The sequence below is a fragment of the Lycorma delicatula genome, chromosome 6, assembly GCF_047948215.1.
Source record: "Lycorma delicatula isolate Av1 chromosome 6, ASM4794821v1, whole genome shotgun sequence".
Lineage (NCBI taxonomy): Eukaryota > Metazoa > Arthropoda > Insecta > Hemiptera > Fulgoridae > Lycorma > Lycorma delicatula.
This window is the reverse complement of record NC_134460.1, coordinates 9,515,987-9,530,459: the sequence shown is the minus strand read 5'-3', so window position 1 is coordinate 9,530,459 and position 14,473 is coordinate 9,515,987.

Sequence of the window (14,473 nt, the reverse complement as noted above, 5' to 3'; positions counted from 1 at the left end):
ATTTATGTAAAATTTAAAATTTAAATTAAATTCAGGCTTATTTATAACTAGAGACCGGATTGTCGCATATTTGCATATTAAGCCGATTCTCACCGGTTATTGCATATTTTCCTTAAAATCCAGTGGTGTTGCATATTTTCGCTATATTTACAATATTTTTTTTATAGGGTACTTTTTTTTAGAGGTGGAGGAACCCTATTTACGGGCACCTAAGCAGTGTCGTGCTCGCTAACAGGTTTCGCTAGTTATAACCAAGGGCTATAACCTGCGCACTACCGACTAAATCTCCACCCTTGACTTCCCCCTTCCTGGGACTGCTTATAAAAACATTTCATCAGAAGATGTGGGAATCGTCCATACACACAGTCATAACAATCCAGCAATGTCACACAACACACAAACAACACTACTGGAAAGCAACAAATACAGCACCCTCAAATTCATACACCGACTACAACAACACAAATCTGCAGAAAACAGGACAAGCTACTAATATCCACAACACCCACGTGTTACACACCCACACAGCCGTCAAGATGGAAATCTTAAATAGTCTCACCACTTACCAGTAGCCACATCAGACGTACGAGCAGAGTCTCGGCCTCATCGCACCCAGGTAACCCCCACACGTACGGGGGTACGGGGGGGCCTCCTAAGGGTACCTTATTAATACATGAAATCGTACATTGTAGCCGGCCAAACCATTAGCTGCACGGCTCTTAGAGCGCACTTAGCAGCCGCGGAGCACTATCTCTGATTGTTTGTTTACAAAAGTAACAAAACGTTAAATAATTGCTAATTATCGAATGTTATTTAACTACTTAGTAATTGTATGCTGATTTTTAAATAAAAAAACTAAAAATTACTATTTTTTAATTATTTAAAGTTGCATATTTTGACACTTTTCATGATATTTGAAGTATTTTTCATGTGTATTTCAAGCTTTTTATGTTGCATATAGTCCGGTCTCTATTTATTACTGTGAAGCTTATCAGAAAAGGTTTTGGAAATTAAAATAAAATTAATTGATGGTCGATTTTAATTTATTATTTGTTTTTCAAGTAATTAAACCAATAATTTACTAGTAAGTTGTAATAAAACGAATAATTTTTTTAAAATGAACAGTTAATAAAATGTTTGTTAACTGTTGTTTGTTTTATGTAATTTTCTTACACAATCGGTAAATACATTTAAAATATAATGAAATTTATATAAAAAAAAAATATTATAATAATTCTTTAACGTCTAAGTAATTGGGGTATAACGTATTAGGAAATGGCATAATAATTTCTGATGAAGCTATAAAGTTTTATCTTTTAAGTTTTAAGCGGCTAATAGGGCTTTAGTAGTACTTATGTTTGACGTGAAATATCTCTTTGTTTCATTTGTCAGATTACAACAAAACGAGATAATCTGTTTGTTAAGCATATATGTTATATAGAATATGATAAAGCTGTTAAATTATTCAGTAATTACACAAATATTATTGCTCCAAAATTATCCAAAATAACATTTGATTTTTATAGAATTAGTTATATCTAATATTTCATATAGAAAAAAATAATCTCCTCATAAATTGGATAGAAGTAACGGTGTGTCTGTCCTTAGAGCACCTACTCATTTTTTTGGAATTTTTTTTGTTGGGTCGGTTGTTAAATAATACAAGTATTGGATAATTGTTAAGACAGGTTTCATTTGCTCCATATTTATTAAAAGGAGAAACTTTAAATTTTGATAAAGGACTTTTAAATTTTAAAATAAAAATTTTCACTTTTTTCCTACCCTTTATCAAATTTCACTTATTTTGTTACTCTTATAAATTAAATTTGTCTAATGCCCTATTTTTAGTCAGGCGTTTTGTCTCTGGATCGTATTGAAAAAACTAACCTTCATCACTAGTGATAACACGGCTCAACAAATCTGGATTGATATCCGTTTCCTCTAATAGATCGGCTGCCACATTTTTCCGTGTTTCTCGCTGTTGTTGTGTGAGATTTTTGGGGACCATTTTTGCACAAATCTTTCTCGTACCAAGATCTTCAGTTAATATTAGACGAACCGTTTCTCGATCGATGTTGAGTTCTTCTGCAGGCATTTTCACGGATAATCTTCAATCAGTTCGTACGATTTCACACACCCTGGTCAAGTTGACATCTGTCCGTGAGGTTGATGGTCGGTCACTGCGGTCTTCATTTTCAACATTCGTTCTACCTTCACTAAAAATTTTATGCCACCGAAAAACTTGAGCTCTTGACATAACCTCCTCTCCAAAAGTCTTCTGAAGCTTACCGTAAGTTGTCGTCGCGTTTTCACCCGATTTAACGCAAAAACAAATGGCATACCGTTGCGCAATATTTTGCGGTTTCATTTCTGTGATGAGAGACGCAAACACGTTTTCACTTATTACAGCACAACTCACGACTGAGCAGTTGCATCAATGTGCCGCTTGGACTAGAAGTAGCTTATAGACCAAGGTCAATGATGCAAGCTGCAGGGTTGCCACATCTTGCAAAGAAAAATCAATCTCATTACTTTATTGTCGCACCTCGTTATATTTTTTTTTTTTTTTTGTCTTGCTAGTCGTTTCATTTCCGTATACCCTCTACATCCTACATCCCCAACAATTTGTTTTACATACTTTAAACGTGGCCTGCCTACACAATTTTTCCCTTCTACCTGTCCTTCCAATATTAAAGCGACTATTCCAGGATGCCTTAGTATGTGGCCTATAAGTCTGTCTCTTTTTTAACTATATTTTTCCAAATGCTACTTTCTTCATCTATTTGCCGCAATACCTCTTCATTTGTCACTTTATCCACCCATCTGATTTTTAACATTCTCCTATAGCACCGCATTTCAAAAGCTTCTAATCTTTTCTTCTCAGATACTCCGATTGTCCAAGTTTCACTTCCATATAAAGCGACACTCCAAACATACACTTTCAAAAATCTTTTCCTGACATTTAAAATCATTTTTGATGTAAACAAATTATATTTCTTACTGAGGGCTCGTTTAGCTTGTGCTATTCGGCATTTTATATCGCTCCTGCTTCGTCCATCTTTAGTAATTTTACTTCCCAAATAACAAAATTCTTCTACCTCCTTAATCTTTTCTCCTCCTATTTTCACATTCAGCGGTCCATCGTTGTTATTTCTACTACATTTCATTACTTTTGTTTTGTTCTTGTTTATTTTCACGCGATAGTTTTTGCGTAGGACTTCATCTATGCCGTTCATTGTTTCTTCTAAATCCTTTTTACTCTCGGCTAGAATTACTATATCATCAGCAAATCGTAGCATCTTTATCTTTTCACCTTGTACTGTTACTCCGAATCTAAATTGTTCTTTAACATCATTAACTGCTAGTTCCATGTAAAGATTAAAAAGTAACGGAGGTAGGGAACATCCTTGTCGGACTCCCTTTCTTATTAGGGCTTCTTTCTTATGTTCTTCAATTGTTATTGTTGCTGTTTGGTTCCTGTACATGTTAGCAATTGTTCTTCTATCTAACATTTTATTCCAGTCTACGTTATCGAATGCCTTTTCTAGGTCTATAAACGCCAAGTATGTTGGTTTGTTTTTCTTTAATCTTCCTTCTACTATTAATGTGAGGCCTAAAATTGCTTCCCTTGTCCCTATACTTTTCCTGAAACCAAATTGGTCTTCTCCTAACACTTCTTCCACTCTCCTCTCAATTCTTCTGTATAAAATTCTAGTTAAGATTTTTGATGCATGACTAGTTAAACTAATTGTTCTGTATTCTTCACATTTATCTGCCCCTGCTTTCTTTGGTATCATAACTATAACACTTTTTTTGAAGTCTGATGGAAATTCCCCATTTTCATAAATATTACACACCAGTTTGTATAATCTATCAATCGCTTCCTCACCTGCACTGCGCAGTAATTCTACAGGTATTCCGTCTATTCCAGGAGCCTTTCTGCCATTTAAATCTTTTAATGCTCTCTTAAATTCAGATCTCAGTATTGTTTCTCCCATTTCATCCTCCTCAACTTCCTCTTCTTCCTCTATAACACCATTTTCTAATTCATTTCCTCCGAATAACTCTTCAATATATTCCACCCATCTATCGACTTTACCTTTCGTATTATATATTGGTGTACCATCTTTGTTTAACACATTATTACATTATATACCTCGTATATATATATGAATTATAGTTCAAAGTACAATAAAAATAATTTATATTATAAATGAAATGAAGTCTGTTACTTATTAGTTTGAACCATCGAATAAATATTTAGAATAATTAAATCTAACTTAACAGTGGTTTAATTGAACCAAGGCGCCATATTATTGGACAATAGGTAACAGACATAAATATTGCCATCTATAAAATTACATTTATACCTCAAATTGAATATGATTCTGTAGGTTTTCAATACGTTTTTTCTATTTTACATGTTTTAAGTGGCTAAAAAAAAATTAATTTTTATTTCATTAACTTAATTTGTGAGTATATTTATCGAATCTGTTAATCAAAGCTGTATGTTTTATAAATAGCGTAATATGAAAGACTTATATTAACTATAAATTAATCCATAAAATGGTTCAGGTAATACACTAGCGTTTCGTCACGTGCATAGTTGCAATGCAGTTAGTGTATTAGATTACACTTAGATTATAATAGTGCATTAGGAAACAGAGATGTTTGTGTTAGGGCTCAGTGCATCACAATAACACTACGTCAACCATACATATATCTGTCTTCTTCACGGTCTAGTATCTCTTTCTAAGTGTTTCCACTTCACTCACTGTTTATATCCATTCCAGAAGAAATTTAATGCTTGTCGGGTTATATTTATATATATAAAATTGCTGTGAAAATTTTGTAAGTAATTTGACTAAAGCGATTTTCCAAAAATAAGTAAACACGACCCACTGTTTTCACTGCGAATCACTGGGAATTACAATATTAGTGGTTAGTTTCATTGACGAGTTTTTCTTCTTTAAATTTACTTTCTCAGCTTTATATTTCTTGCTAACGGTTTTTTTCTTACAGGAAATAGTTTTTAAGGCCATCCGTGTATTTAATAGAATTAAAAACTCAATAATATAAACATAAAGCAGTAATTATCGTTTAATTTGATACTGACAAAAGATAGTAGAAATTTAATTAGATTAATCTAATATATTTTTAGTTTTTGCTTCGTTTAATATTATATTATATTATAAGTAAAAGGAACTATCGGCAATTAAGAAATGCTATAAACAGGAAGTGCAAACTGGTGAAAGAAGAGTGGATTAAAGAAAAGTGTTCAGAAGTGAAAAGAGAAATGAACATTGGTAAAATAGACGGAGCATACAGGAAAGTTAAGGAAAATTTTGGGGTACATAAATTAAAATGTAATAATGTGTTAAACAAAGATGGTACACCAATATATAATACGAAAGGTAAAGTCGATAGATGGGTGGAATATATTGAAGAGTTATACGGAGGAAATGAATTAGAAAATGGTTTTATAGAGGAAGAAGAGGAAGTTGAGGAGGATGAAATGGGAGAAACAATACTGAGATCTGAATTTAAGAGAGCATTAAAAGATTTAAATGGCAGAAAGGCTCCTGGAATAGACGGAATACCTGTAGAATTACTGCGCAGTGCAGGTGAGGAAGCGATTGATAGATTATACAAACTGGTGTGTAATATTTATGAAAATGGGGAATTTCCATCAGACTTCAAAAAAAGTGTTATAGTTATGATACCAAAGAAAGCAGGGGCAGATAAATGTGAAGAATACAGAACAATTAGTTTAACTAGTCATGCATCAAAAATCTTAACTAGAATTTTATACAGAAGAATTGAGAGGAGAGTGGAAGAAGTGTTAGGAGAAGACCAATTTGGTTTCAGGAAAAGTATAGGGACAAGGGAAGCAATTTTAGGCCTCAGATTAATAGTAGAAGGAAGATTAAAGAAAAACAAACCAACATACTTGGCGTTTATAGACCTAGAAAAGGCTTTCGATAACGTAGACTGGAATAAAATGTTCAGCATTTTAAAAAAATTAGGGTTCAAATACAGAGATAGAAGAACAATTGCTAACATGTACAGGAACCAAACAGCAACAATAACAATTGAAGAACATAAGAAAGAAGCCCTAATAAGAAAGGGAGTCCGACAAGGATGTTCCCTATCGCCGTTACTTTTTAATCTTTACATGGAACTAGCAGTTAATGATGTTAAAGAACAATTTAGATTCGGAGTAACAGTACAAGGTGAAAAGATAAAGATGCTACGATTTGCTGATGATATAGTAATTCTAGCCGAGAGTAAAAAGGATTTAGAAGAAACAATGACCGGCATAGATGAAGTCCTACGCAAAAACTATCGCATGAAAATAAACAAGAACAAAACAAAAGTAATGAAATGTAGTAGAAATAACAAAGATGGACCACTGAATGTGAAAATAGGAGGAGAAAAGATTATGGAGGTAGAAGAATTTTGTTATTTGGGAAGTAAAATTACTAAAGATGGACGAAGCAGGAGCGATATAAAATGCCGAATAGCACAAGCTAAACGAGCCTTCAGTAAGAAATATAATTTGTTTACATCAAAAATGAATTTAAATGTCAGGAAAAGATTTTTGAAAGTGTATGTTTGGAGTGTCGCTTTATATGGAAGTGAAACTTGGACGATCGGAGTATCTGAGAAGAAAAGATTAGAAGCTTTTGAAATTTGGTGCTATAGGATAATGTTAAAAATCAGATGGGTGGATAAAGTGACAAATGAAGAGGTATTGCGGCAAATAGATGAAGAAAGTAGCATTTGGAAAAATATAGTTAAAAGAAGAAACAGACTTACAGGCCACATACTAAGGCATCCTGGAATAGTCGCTTTAATACTGGAAGGACAGGTAGAAGGGAAAAATTGTGTAGGCAGGCCACGTTTGGAGTATGTAAAACAAATTGTTGGGGATGTAGGATGTAGAGGGTATACTGAAATGAAACGACTAGCACTAGATAGGGAATCTTGGAGAGCTGCATCAAACCAGTCAAATGACTGAAGACAAAAAAAAAAAAAAAAAAAAAAAAAATATTATATCGGTTTTATTTCTGAATTCTTGTTTAACCTAATATTTTAAGAAATTTCAACATTTCCTACAGAAACAAATTTTTTATAATTTTATATTTTTCTAAATTTGAATCGATTGTTCCTTTTCATTTAAAATATAAAAATTCGTATCCGAAGAAATGTTAAGTAGGTAAATTAAAATATTAGCATTTGTATGTGTAAATATAAGCCCATCAATTTTGTTATTTAACTAACTAAAGGTTTCATATTAATTTCTTGTATTGATAAAACTTTTAATCGACATTGAACAACCTAAATATCTATACTTTAAAAGCGTTTTCATTGATAAATATTTAAATTTATTTTTTATTATTACGTGTTTTATAATTTTAAATTTCATATAATAATTTTTTAAATATTAGTTTATTCTTTAAAGAATGTCTATTTGTATCTTTTTCATTAATCGTTGATCTGTTGCTTCCGAATAATATTTAAGCTTATAAATTCGACAGTATTGTTGTTATTTGTTGCGGGAGAGAATGGGTGCTGTTATGAATATAGCGAGATCAGTGTCCGGTACAGTCCCATCTGCAAATGTGTACCCTTCTAAAATTGAACTATTATTATTGATGTCATCTAGTCTTGTTAGTCATTTTATATATGTTATAGTAATCTTTCTATTTTTAATTTATTTTTTTATTATTATTTACATAATCTATTTTTACTAGACGTAATAGTGATTTATCGGTCATTGTACTCTGAAGAATACATTAATATCAAATTTGAGATGTCATTAGAAGAGGACTTACAGAGATTAATATGTTGCTAAATTAGCGCCAGTTTATATTTATTCTTTTTAAAATTACCATTTAGTTGCAAAGAAGAAAACCTTAAACCATTCGTTGAATCCACTGGGTTAGTCTAATGGTGAACGCATCTTCGCGTTGATTTGGAAGTCGAGAGTTCCACGTTCAAGTCCTAGTAAAGTCATTTATTTTTATACCGATTTGAATACTAAATCGTGGATACCGGTGTTCTTTGGTGGTTAGGATTCAATTAACCCACACATCTCAGGAACGATCAAACTGAAACTGTTCAAAACTACAGTTTATTTATACTCACACATATCATCGTCACTCATCCAATGAAGTAATACCTAAACGGTGGGTAATTTTGTTGCATCTTATGAAAAGATACTAACACTAAACATATCAGTCAAAACTAATACCCTTGTTTTTTTTAATTGATCGAATAAAAATGAACCGTCTAAAAAAATTACCAAACGTTAAAAATAAGTAATTTATTTAAGAGAATTATACTTTTCTTCTTTTTTTTGTAGGGTATAACTAATGAGGTAAAATCTTTACTAAGTTGTTATTTTATGTAAATTTTTTAACAATTATTATTTATTTATAGCTGTCATATTTGTTAAAATGTATAAAATATTTTTTACTACTTAAAAATTCATTTCTGAATTACTTTACACATGAGGGAAAGATAATACGTGAACGTTTTTCCTAGTGTTTTGTTTTATTTGCTCATTAAAAAAAGATATATTTGTTTTTTTTTTGTTTTTAATAATTATGTATTATTTTAAATAAATCAATTAAAAAAAATGTATTCTGATTACTTTCTTTAAATTATTCCTTATGAAAATCATACATAAATTCCCAATATAAGTGAATTTATTTTTTTCACTTGTAAATATTTCAGTAGGTAATATTTGTAGATAAATTATAATTTGTAAACACAGTTACTTGTTAAAGGGGAATTGTTAATCTATATAAATAAAAAAGTAAATGTTCGTTTGTACAAAATCTTAAATTTTCGGTAGTTCTTCACCGATTGCTTTGAAATTTAGACACACGTTGCATTCGAATATGCGCATGTTTTTATATACCTAAGATTTTACACCTGTAACAGGTAAAACCGTGCTTTTATTAAAAAAGCGCTATCTGTTGGACGTAAAAGCAACACACGCTATACTAAATATTTTACGGTTTTATTTTAATGTTTCCGATGTGTTTGTCCGCTATAGACTAAAAAACTACTGGTCTGATTTACGCACGGGGAAAAGGGAGATAGGAAAAAATCGGAAAAAAGGGAGAGAGGGAAAAAATTGAAAACGGTAAAAGGGAGGAAGGGGAAAATGGAAAAAAGTAAAAAGGGAAAACTGAGAAATGGAAAAACGGGAAAAGGAATAGGAAATGGGAAAGGAGAAAAAAGAATCGGGGAAAGGGAATATGGTAAAAATTAAAATTTTTAAATGAAAATGGGGAAAGGGAAAAGGGAGAAAGGGTAAAAGGGAAAGGTTAAATTTTATGAAGTTGCGTAATTTTTAGTTTTGTTAATATTTTATCAAACTTTCAATTGTGTTAATTTAATCTATATATATATATATATATATATATATATATATATATAATCAAATCTAGCAATAATGAAGCATTACCGGGTCTGCTAGTAAATAATAAAATTAAATTGAAAAGTATAATACGGAAAAATAAGCAAATTAGCATTAAAAATTATCTGGAAAAAATTGTTAAATTTAAGTAAAAGTGACTTATTTCATATAGTACAAAGTAGTATTAATACAATTTGAAGTTTTGTAAAAGTTAGTGATTATTCAAATTAAAAAATAATAGACGACTTCTTTCAGCCTAAAAAAAAAACTGAAGGAAGTCGCTAAATATAAATTTGACTGAGAGTAATAAATAATAATTAAATTTAAGTATTTTGAGTGTCGGAATAAAATGAATTGAATCAAGATTTATTAGATTTTATCTTGTTCGCTAGGAGCACGTAATCTTTGGACTTGTCACGTGCACCGTACCATTAATTTATCCTTACTTCCAACATTTTTAAGTGTAGATGTGTAACTTGGTTATGTTTTAAAAGAAAAAAAATGTAACCTTAATCTCCCTTTTATGGCTAACTTAGTAGTGTGTCTGATCATATTAAAATTAACTCGTTTTTTCTTAATGTTACGTTTTTCTTCTATACATTTCGCTGTCTGATCACTCATTTTTGTTTTTGGAAATTTTCATAGTACTTGTGTAATGTTGTGTAATTTTCATAGTACTTGTGAGATGGTGTGTAATTCCTTTTTTGTTGCTCCTTGGCAGTGTGCTTGGATCCTTCAGTTTTAATTTTTTACTTCCTTGTGCGAAGTAAAGGACGTAATGTAATCGCAAAAAATTTTTGTGTTCAGATTTCAACGTAAATATCCATTTTGACTGTTGTCGGCGTGACCTCTCTTAGTACATACGTTTTTATCTGGCAACTCAAAAACGATTAACTGTAGGATGTTGAAATTTTGGATTTAGGATTGTTATAGCATCTCGTTGTACACCTCTCCTTTTGATTGCAATCGACTGGACCAAAAGTATCCAAAAAAGCCCAAAATCTAATTTGGATTTAGGAATTAACTGCAGTAATATGTCCTCATTGAAAGCTTTTTATCGATAAGTGGTACTTATTTTCATTGGTTCCAGAGTTATAGTCAACTGAAATTTTAATTAATAAAATATTTGGATCTTACGAGGGAAGGCACATCGATTCGAATCAGACTTCATCTCCTTTTTCTTTTTTTTTAACTTTTTTTTTTTTTAAATTAAATATACTGATTTATTAATAATTATTAACCTTTGATTGAGAAATATATGAAAAAAAATCAGAATTTATTAACAAAACAGAATAATATATACTTTTCATTAAAAAAAAAAAATTGTTAATGTAATTTAATAGGCGTGAAGGAAGTAATGTGGTGTCCACATCAGATTTTTTTGAGTAAGATTTGTTGTCATTCTTCGTTTTCAGATTTTTCCCTATTTTTCTCTCTTTAACTGTTTAATTCAAAAATAATTTTCATGAAACTCGATATTTTCATTTTTATCTAATTACATAAATAATATTTTAGAATTCGAAAATTATTATTTTATTAGTATTTTAATTATCCTTTGAATAATTTTGTCTGTTTTTTTTATATACTTAAATACTTTTCTGTGTGAAATATTGGTTCATTGGTTCTGTATTACAGATAGCCAGTTGAAAGGATTGGCTTTGTATAGTTTCCTGGCAGCCCATTTGTTTTAGGTAAAACCGGAAACATCAATTCATACTCGTACACTTTTGGTTACTATTTTCGGAATGCTACTGGTGTAATACTTTCTTAAGGTTTTGAAGACAGATCTGTGATAAAAATATAATTATCTTAAATTTGTACAGTATCCAGTGAATTGAGATGGGCTATCATATTTTATACTTTTCTTTCTTTCTTTCTTTTTCCTTTTAGCCTCCGGGAATTACCGTTCAGGTCATTGAGGATGTTGTATATGAGTATAAATGATGTGTAGTCTTGTACAGTCTCAATGACACGCTTTTAGCAGAGACGACGCTAGCTCTAAATCAATATCTTGAGGCCTGGATTTTTTAATATTGAATCGGTTTAAAAAAAAAATCCAATTACTTACTTTCAGTAATAGAATACGAATTATTTAGCATCTGGATTTTTTAAAAGTAGATATGTGGGAGTGTGTGTGGATTCATTGTCATGTTATGTTACAAATATAACAATGAACCTCTAATCAGAAAATAACATTGGATTTGATAGCAATCAGGATTTTACCAAGTGAACTTGTTTAGTTTACGTAATTTTTTTTTTTTTTTTTAGATATTACTGTTTTTATTTTTTTATATAACAATTTGAATGTAGTACAATGATCTCTGCTCTATAAATCTTTTCAACTGAAATATGTTATTACTTGTGGTAGAGGAATCTTTTGCAAATTAAATAAAGTAAAAATATGTACGTAGAATAGACCACAAAGTGATTTTATGTTTTATTTGAATGTAAGTATGCAATTTACCAATCGATTTGATTGAAATTTCTTACAGGTAAAAAAATAAATATAAATATTACTTGTTTTTGTTCCATACAAAGAAAATTATAAATTACCAAAAAAATTTTATATTTAAAAGTTAATATGATTTTATTGTAATATAAAAATATAACAGAATATCAACTGTATCAGAGACACAGGATACAACTGACTAGTTTATTGTTTACCTTATTTATTAAAAACACTAACCAAAGATTAATCATTAGTTATTAAATTATCATTTCCAAAAATGTGATATTCATTTGAGCAAGTGTTACTGTTGGTGTATAGGATTATTTATTATTTTAGATGTAATAAAGTATTGTAAAGTATCTAGTTACTGATTCACAAATAAAATATCGATTAGAAAATTTTGATATTAAAAGTAAATTTAAATAAAAGATCGATTGGCCTTTAAATACTGCAAAAGAAAAGATATTATGTTTACTTCTTATACAGTGTAGTGCAGTCAGGAGATCTCAATATGTAATTTACCAGGAGGTAAATCATATTCCCGATACAAATTGGTCTTGATGTATCGAAATTGTTCCAAGGATTGTAAAATAATAAAATCACTTTCTACAAGAATAATATTTTCTATGGGTTTTTGTTAAAGAGATGCGGATAAATGAATACGGTATTTTATCGAATTATCAAGTTACGTAAAGTTGATAACAGAAGTTGTTACATTAAGTTGAAGTCTGAATTGTTATTTCAGTTGATTCTTCTAGTTCTTTGTATAACATTTACTACCGTAATAATTCAAACTCAAACCTAATACAGTAAGAAAATATGAAATCAAATATATTAAATATTGAATTGTTTTTAACGGCGACTGGAGTTTTTTCCCATGACTTATCTGACAACATCTAATGGTAAATATTTTTAGATGTGTTTAATTGATTGTATTTCATTACGCATTTTACTTTTCACAGACGAATTTTTCTACTTTACAACAACATATTGCTTCGGATCCATTATGTACGCATTGTAAAATTCTTTTTAAATATAGATCTGCCTATTTTTAGATTGACTTTTTTTTTTTTTTGTCTTCAGTCATTTGACTGGTTTGATGCAGCTCTCCAAGATTCCCTATCTAGTGCTAGTCGTTTCATTACAGTATACCCTCTACATACTACATCCCTAACAATTTTTTTTACATATTCCAAACGTGGCCTGCCTACACAATTTATTCCTTCTACCTGTCCTTCTAATATTAAAGCGACTATTCCAGGATGCCTTAGTACGTGGCCTATAAGTCTGTCTCTTCTTTTAACTATATTTTTCCAAATGCTTCTTTCTTCATCTATTTGCCGCAATACTTCTTCATTTGTCACTTTATCCACCCATCTGATTTTTAACATTCTCCTATAGCACCACATTTCAAAAGCTTCTAATCTTTTCTTCTCAGATACTCCGATTGTCCAAGTTTCACTTCCATATAAAGCGACACTCCAAACATTACACTTTCAAAAATCTTTTCCTGACATTTAAATTAATTTTTGATGTAAACAAATTATATTTCTTACTGAAGGCTCGTTTAGCTTGTTCTATTCGGCATTTTATATCGCTCCTGCTTCGTCCATCTTTAGTAATTTTACTTCCCAAATAACAAAATTCTTCTACCTCCATAATTTAGATTGACACGGGTAGTGAATTTTTAAAATAATCACTAAAATTAGCAAATTTATATAGTTTATGTTTGTGTGGACATATTTGAAGAAATGCGTTCTGTTCTGTTATCTAAATATTAAAAAGAACAAATAATAAAAAAATACATTTTTTTTTTCAAAATTTAATCTTGTTTGTTAAGCTTTCGTAATTACAGATAGCTGTAAATAGACTGCCCTTTGAATAATGAATAGTTTATAACACTTATTTTATTTTCCAGTTATATAAAAAAATTGTTTCTTGTTAAAATTAGTAATTTCAGCTTATTCTATATTTGACTATATAAAATAAAACTTCTACTAATAAAAAGTAGAGTTTTATTACTTTTTTATAAAGTAGCTGCTTTATTTGAGTACAAAGAGAATAACATTTATACTGAATTTTTTTAATATTGATTTGAGAATTTTGGTATACTTTTATCATTTATAATTGGTCGTTAAATAAAATATCTAAGACCAATTAAAGCTATCAGTTATATAAAGTAAACACATTTTTGTTTAATGGTATTATAATTTTAGTGAATTTGAAATCGCATCATTGCAAAGTAGTAAAGACTATATTTAAAAAAGTAAAGACTACACAATATTTAAAATAAAATATTTAATATTTAATTCCAATATTTAAAATATTGGAAGGACAGGTAGAGGAAAAAAATTGTGTAGGCAGGCCACGTTTGGAATATGCAAATCAAATTGTTAGGGATGTAGGATGTAGAGGGTATACTGAAATGAAACGACTAGCACTAAATAGGGAATCTTGGAGAGCTGCATCAAACCAGTCAAATGACTGAAGACAAAAAAAAAATATTTAAAAATTAAGACGATATTTTTAAACTGTTTTTTTGAATTAAAAATGTTTTTTCAATAATTTTCTAAAAATGACTTAGAAATTAT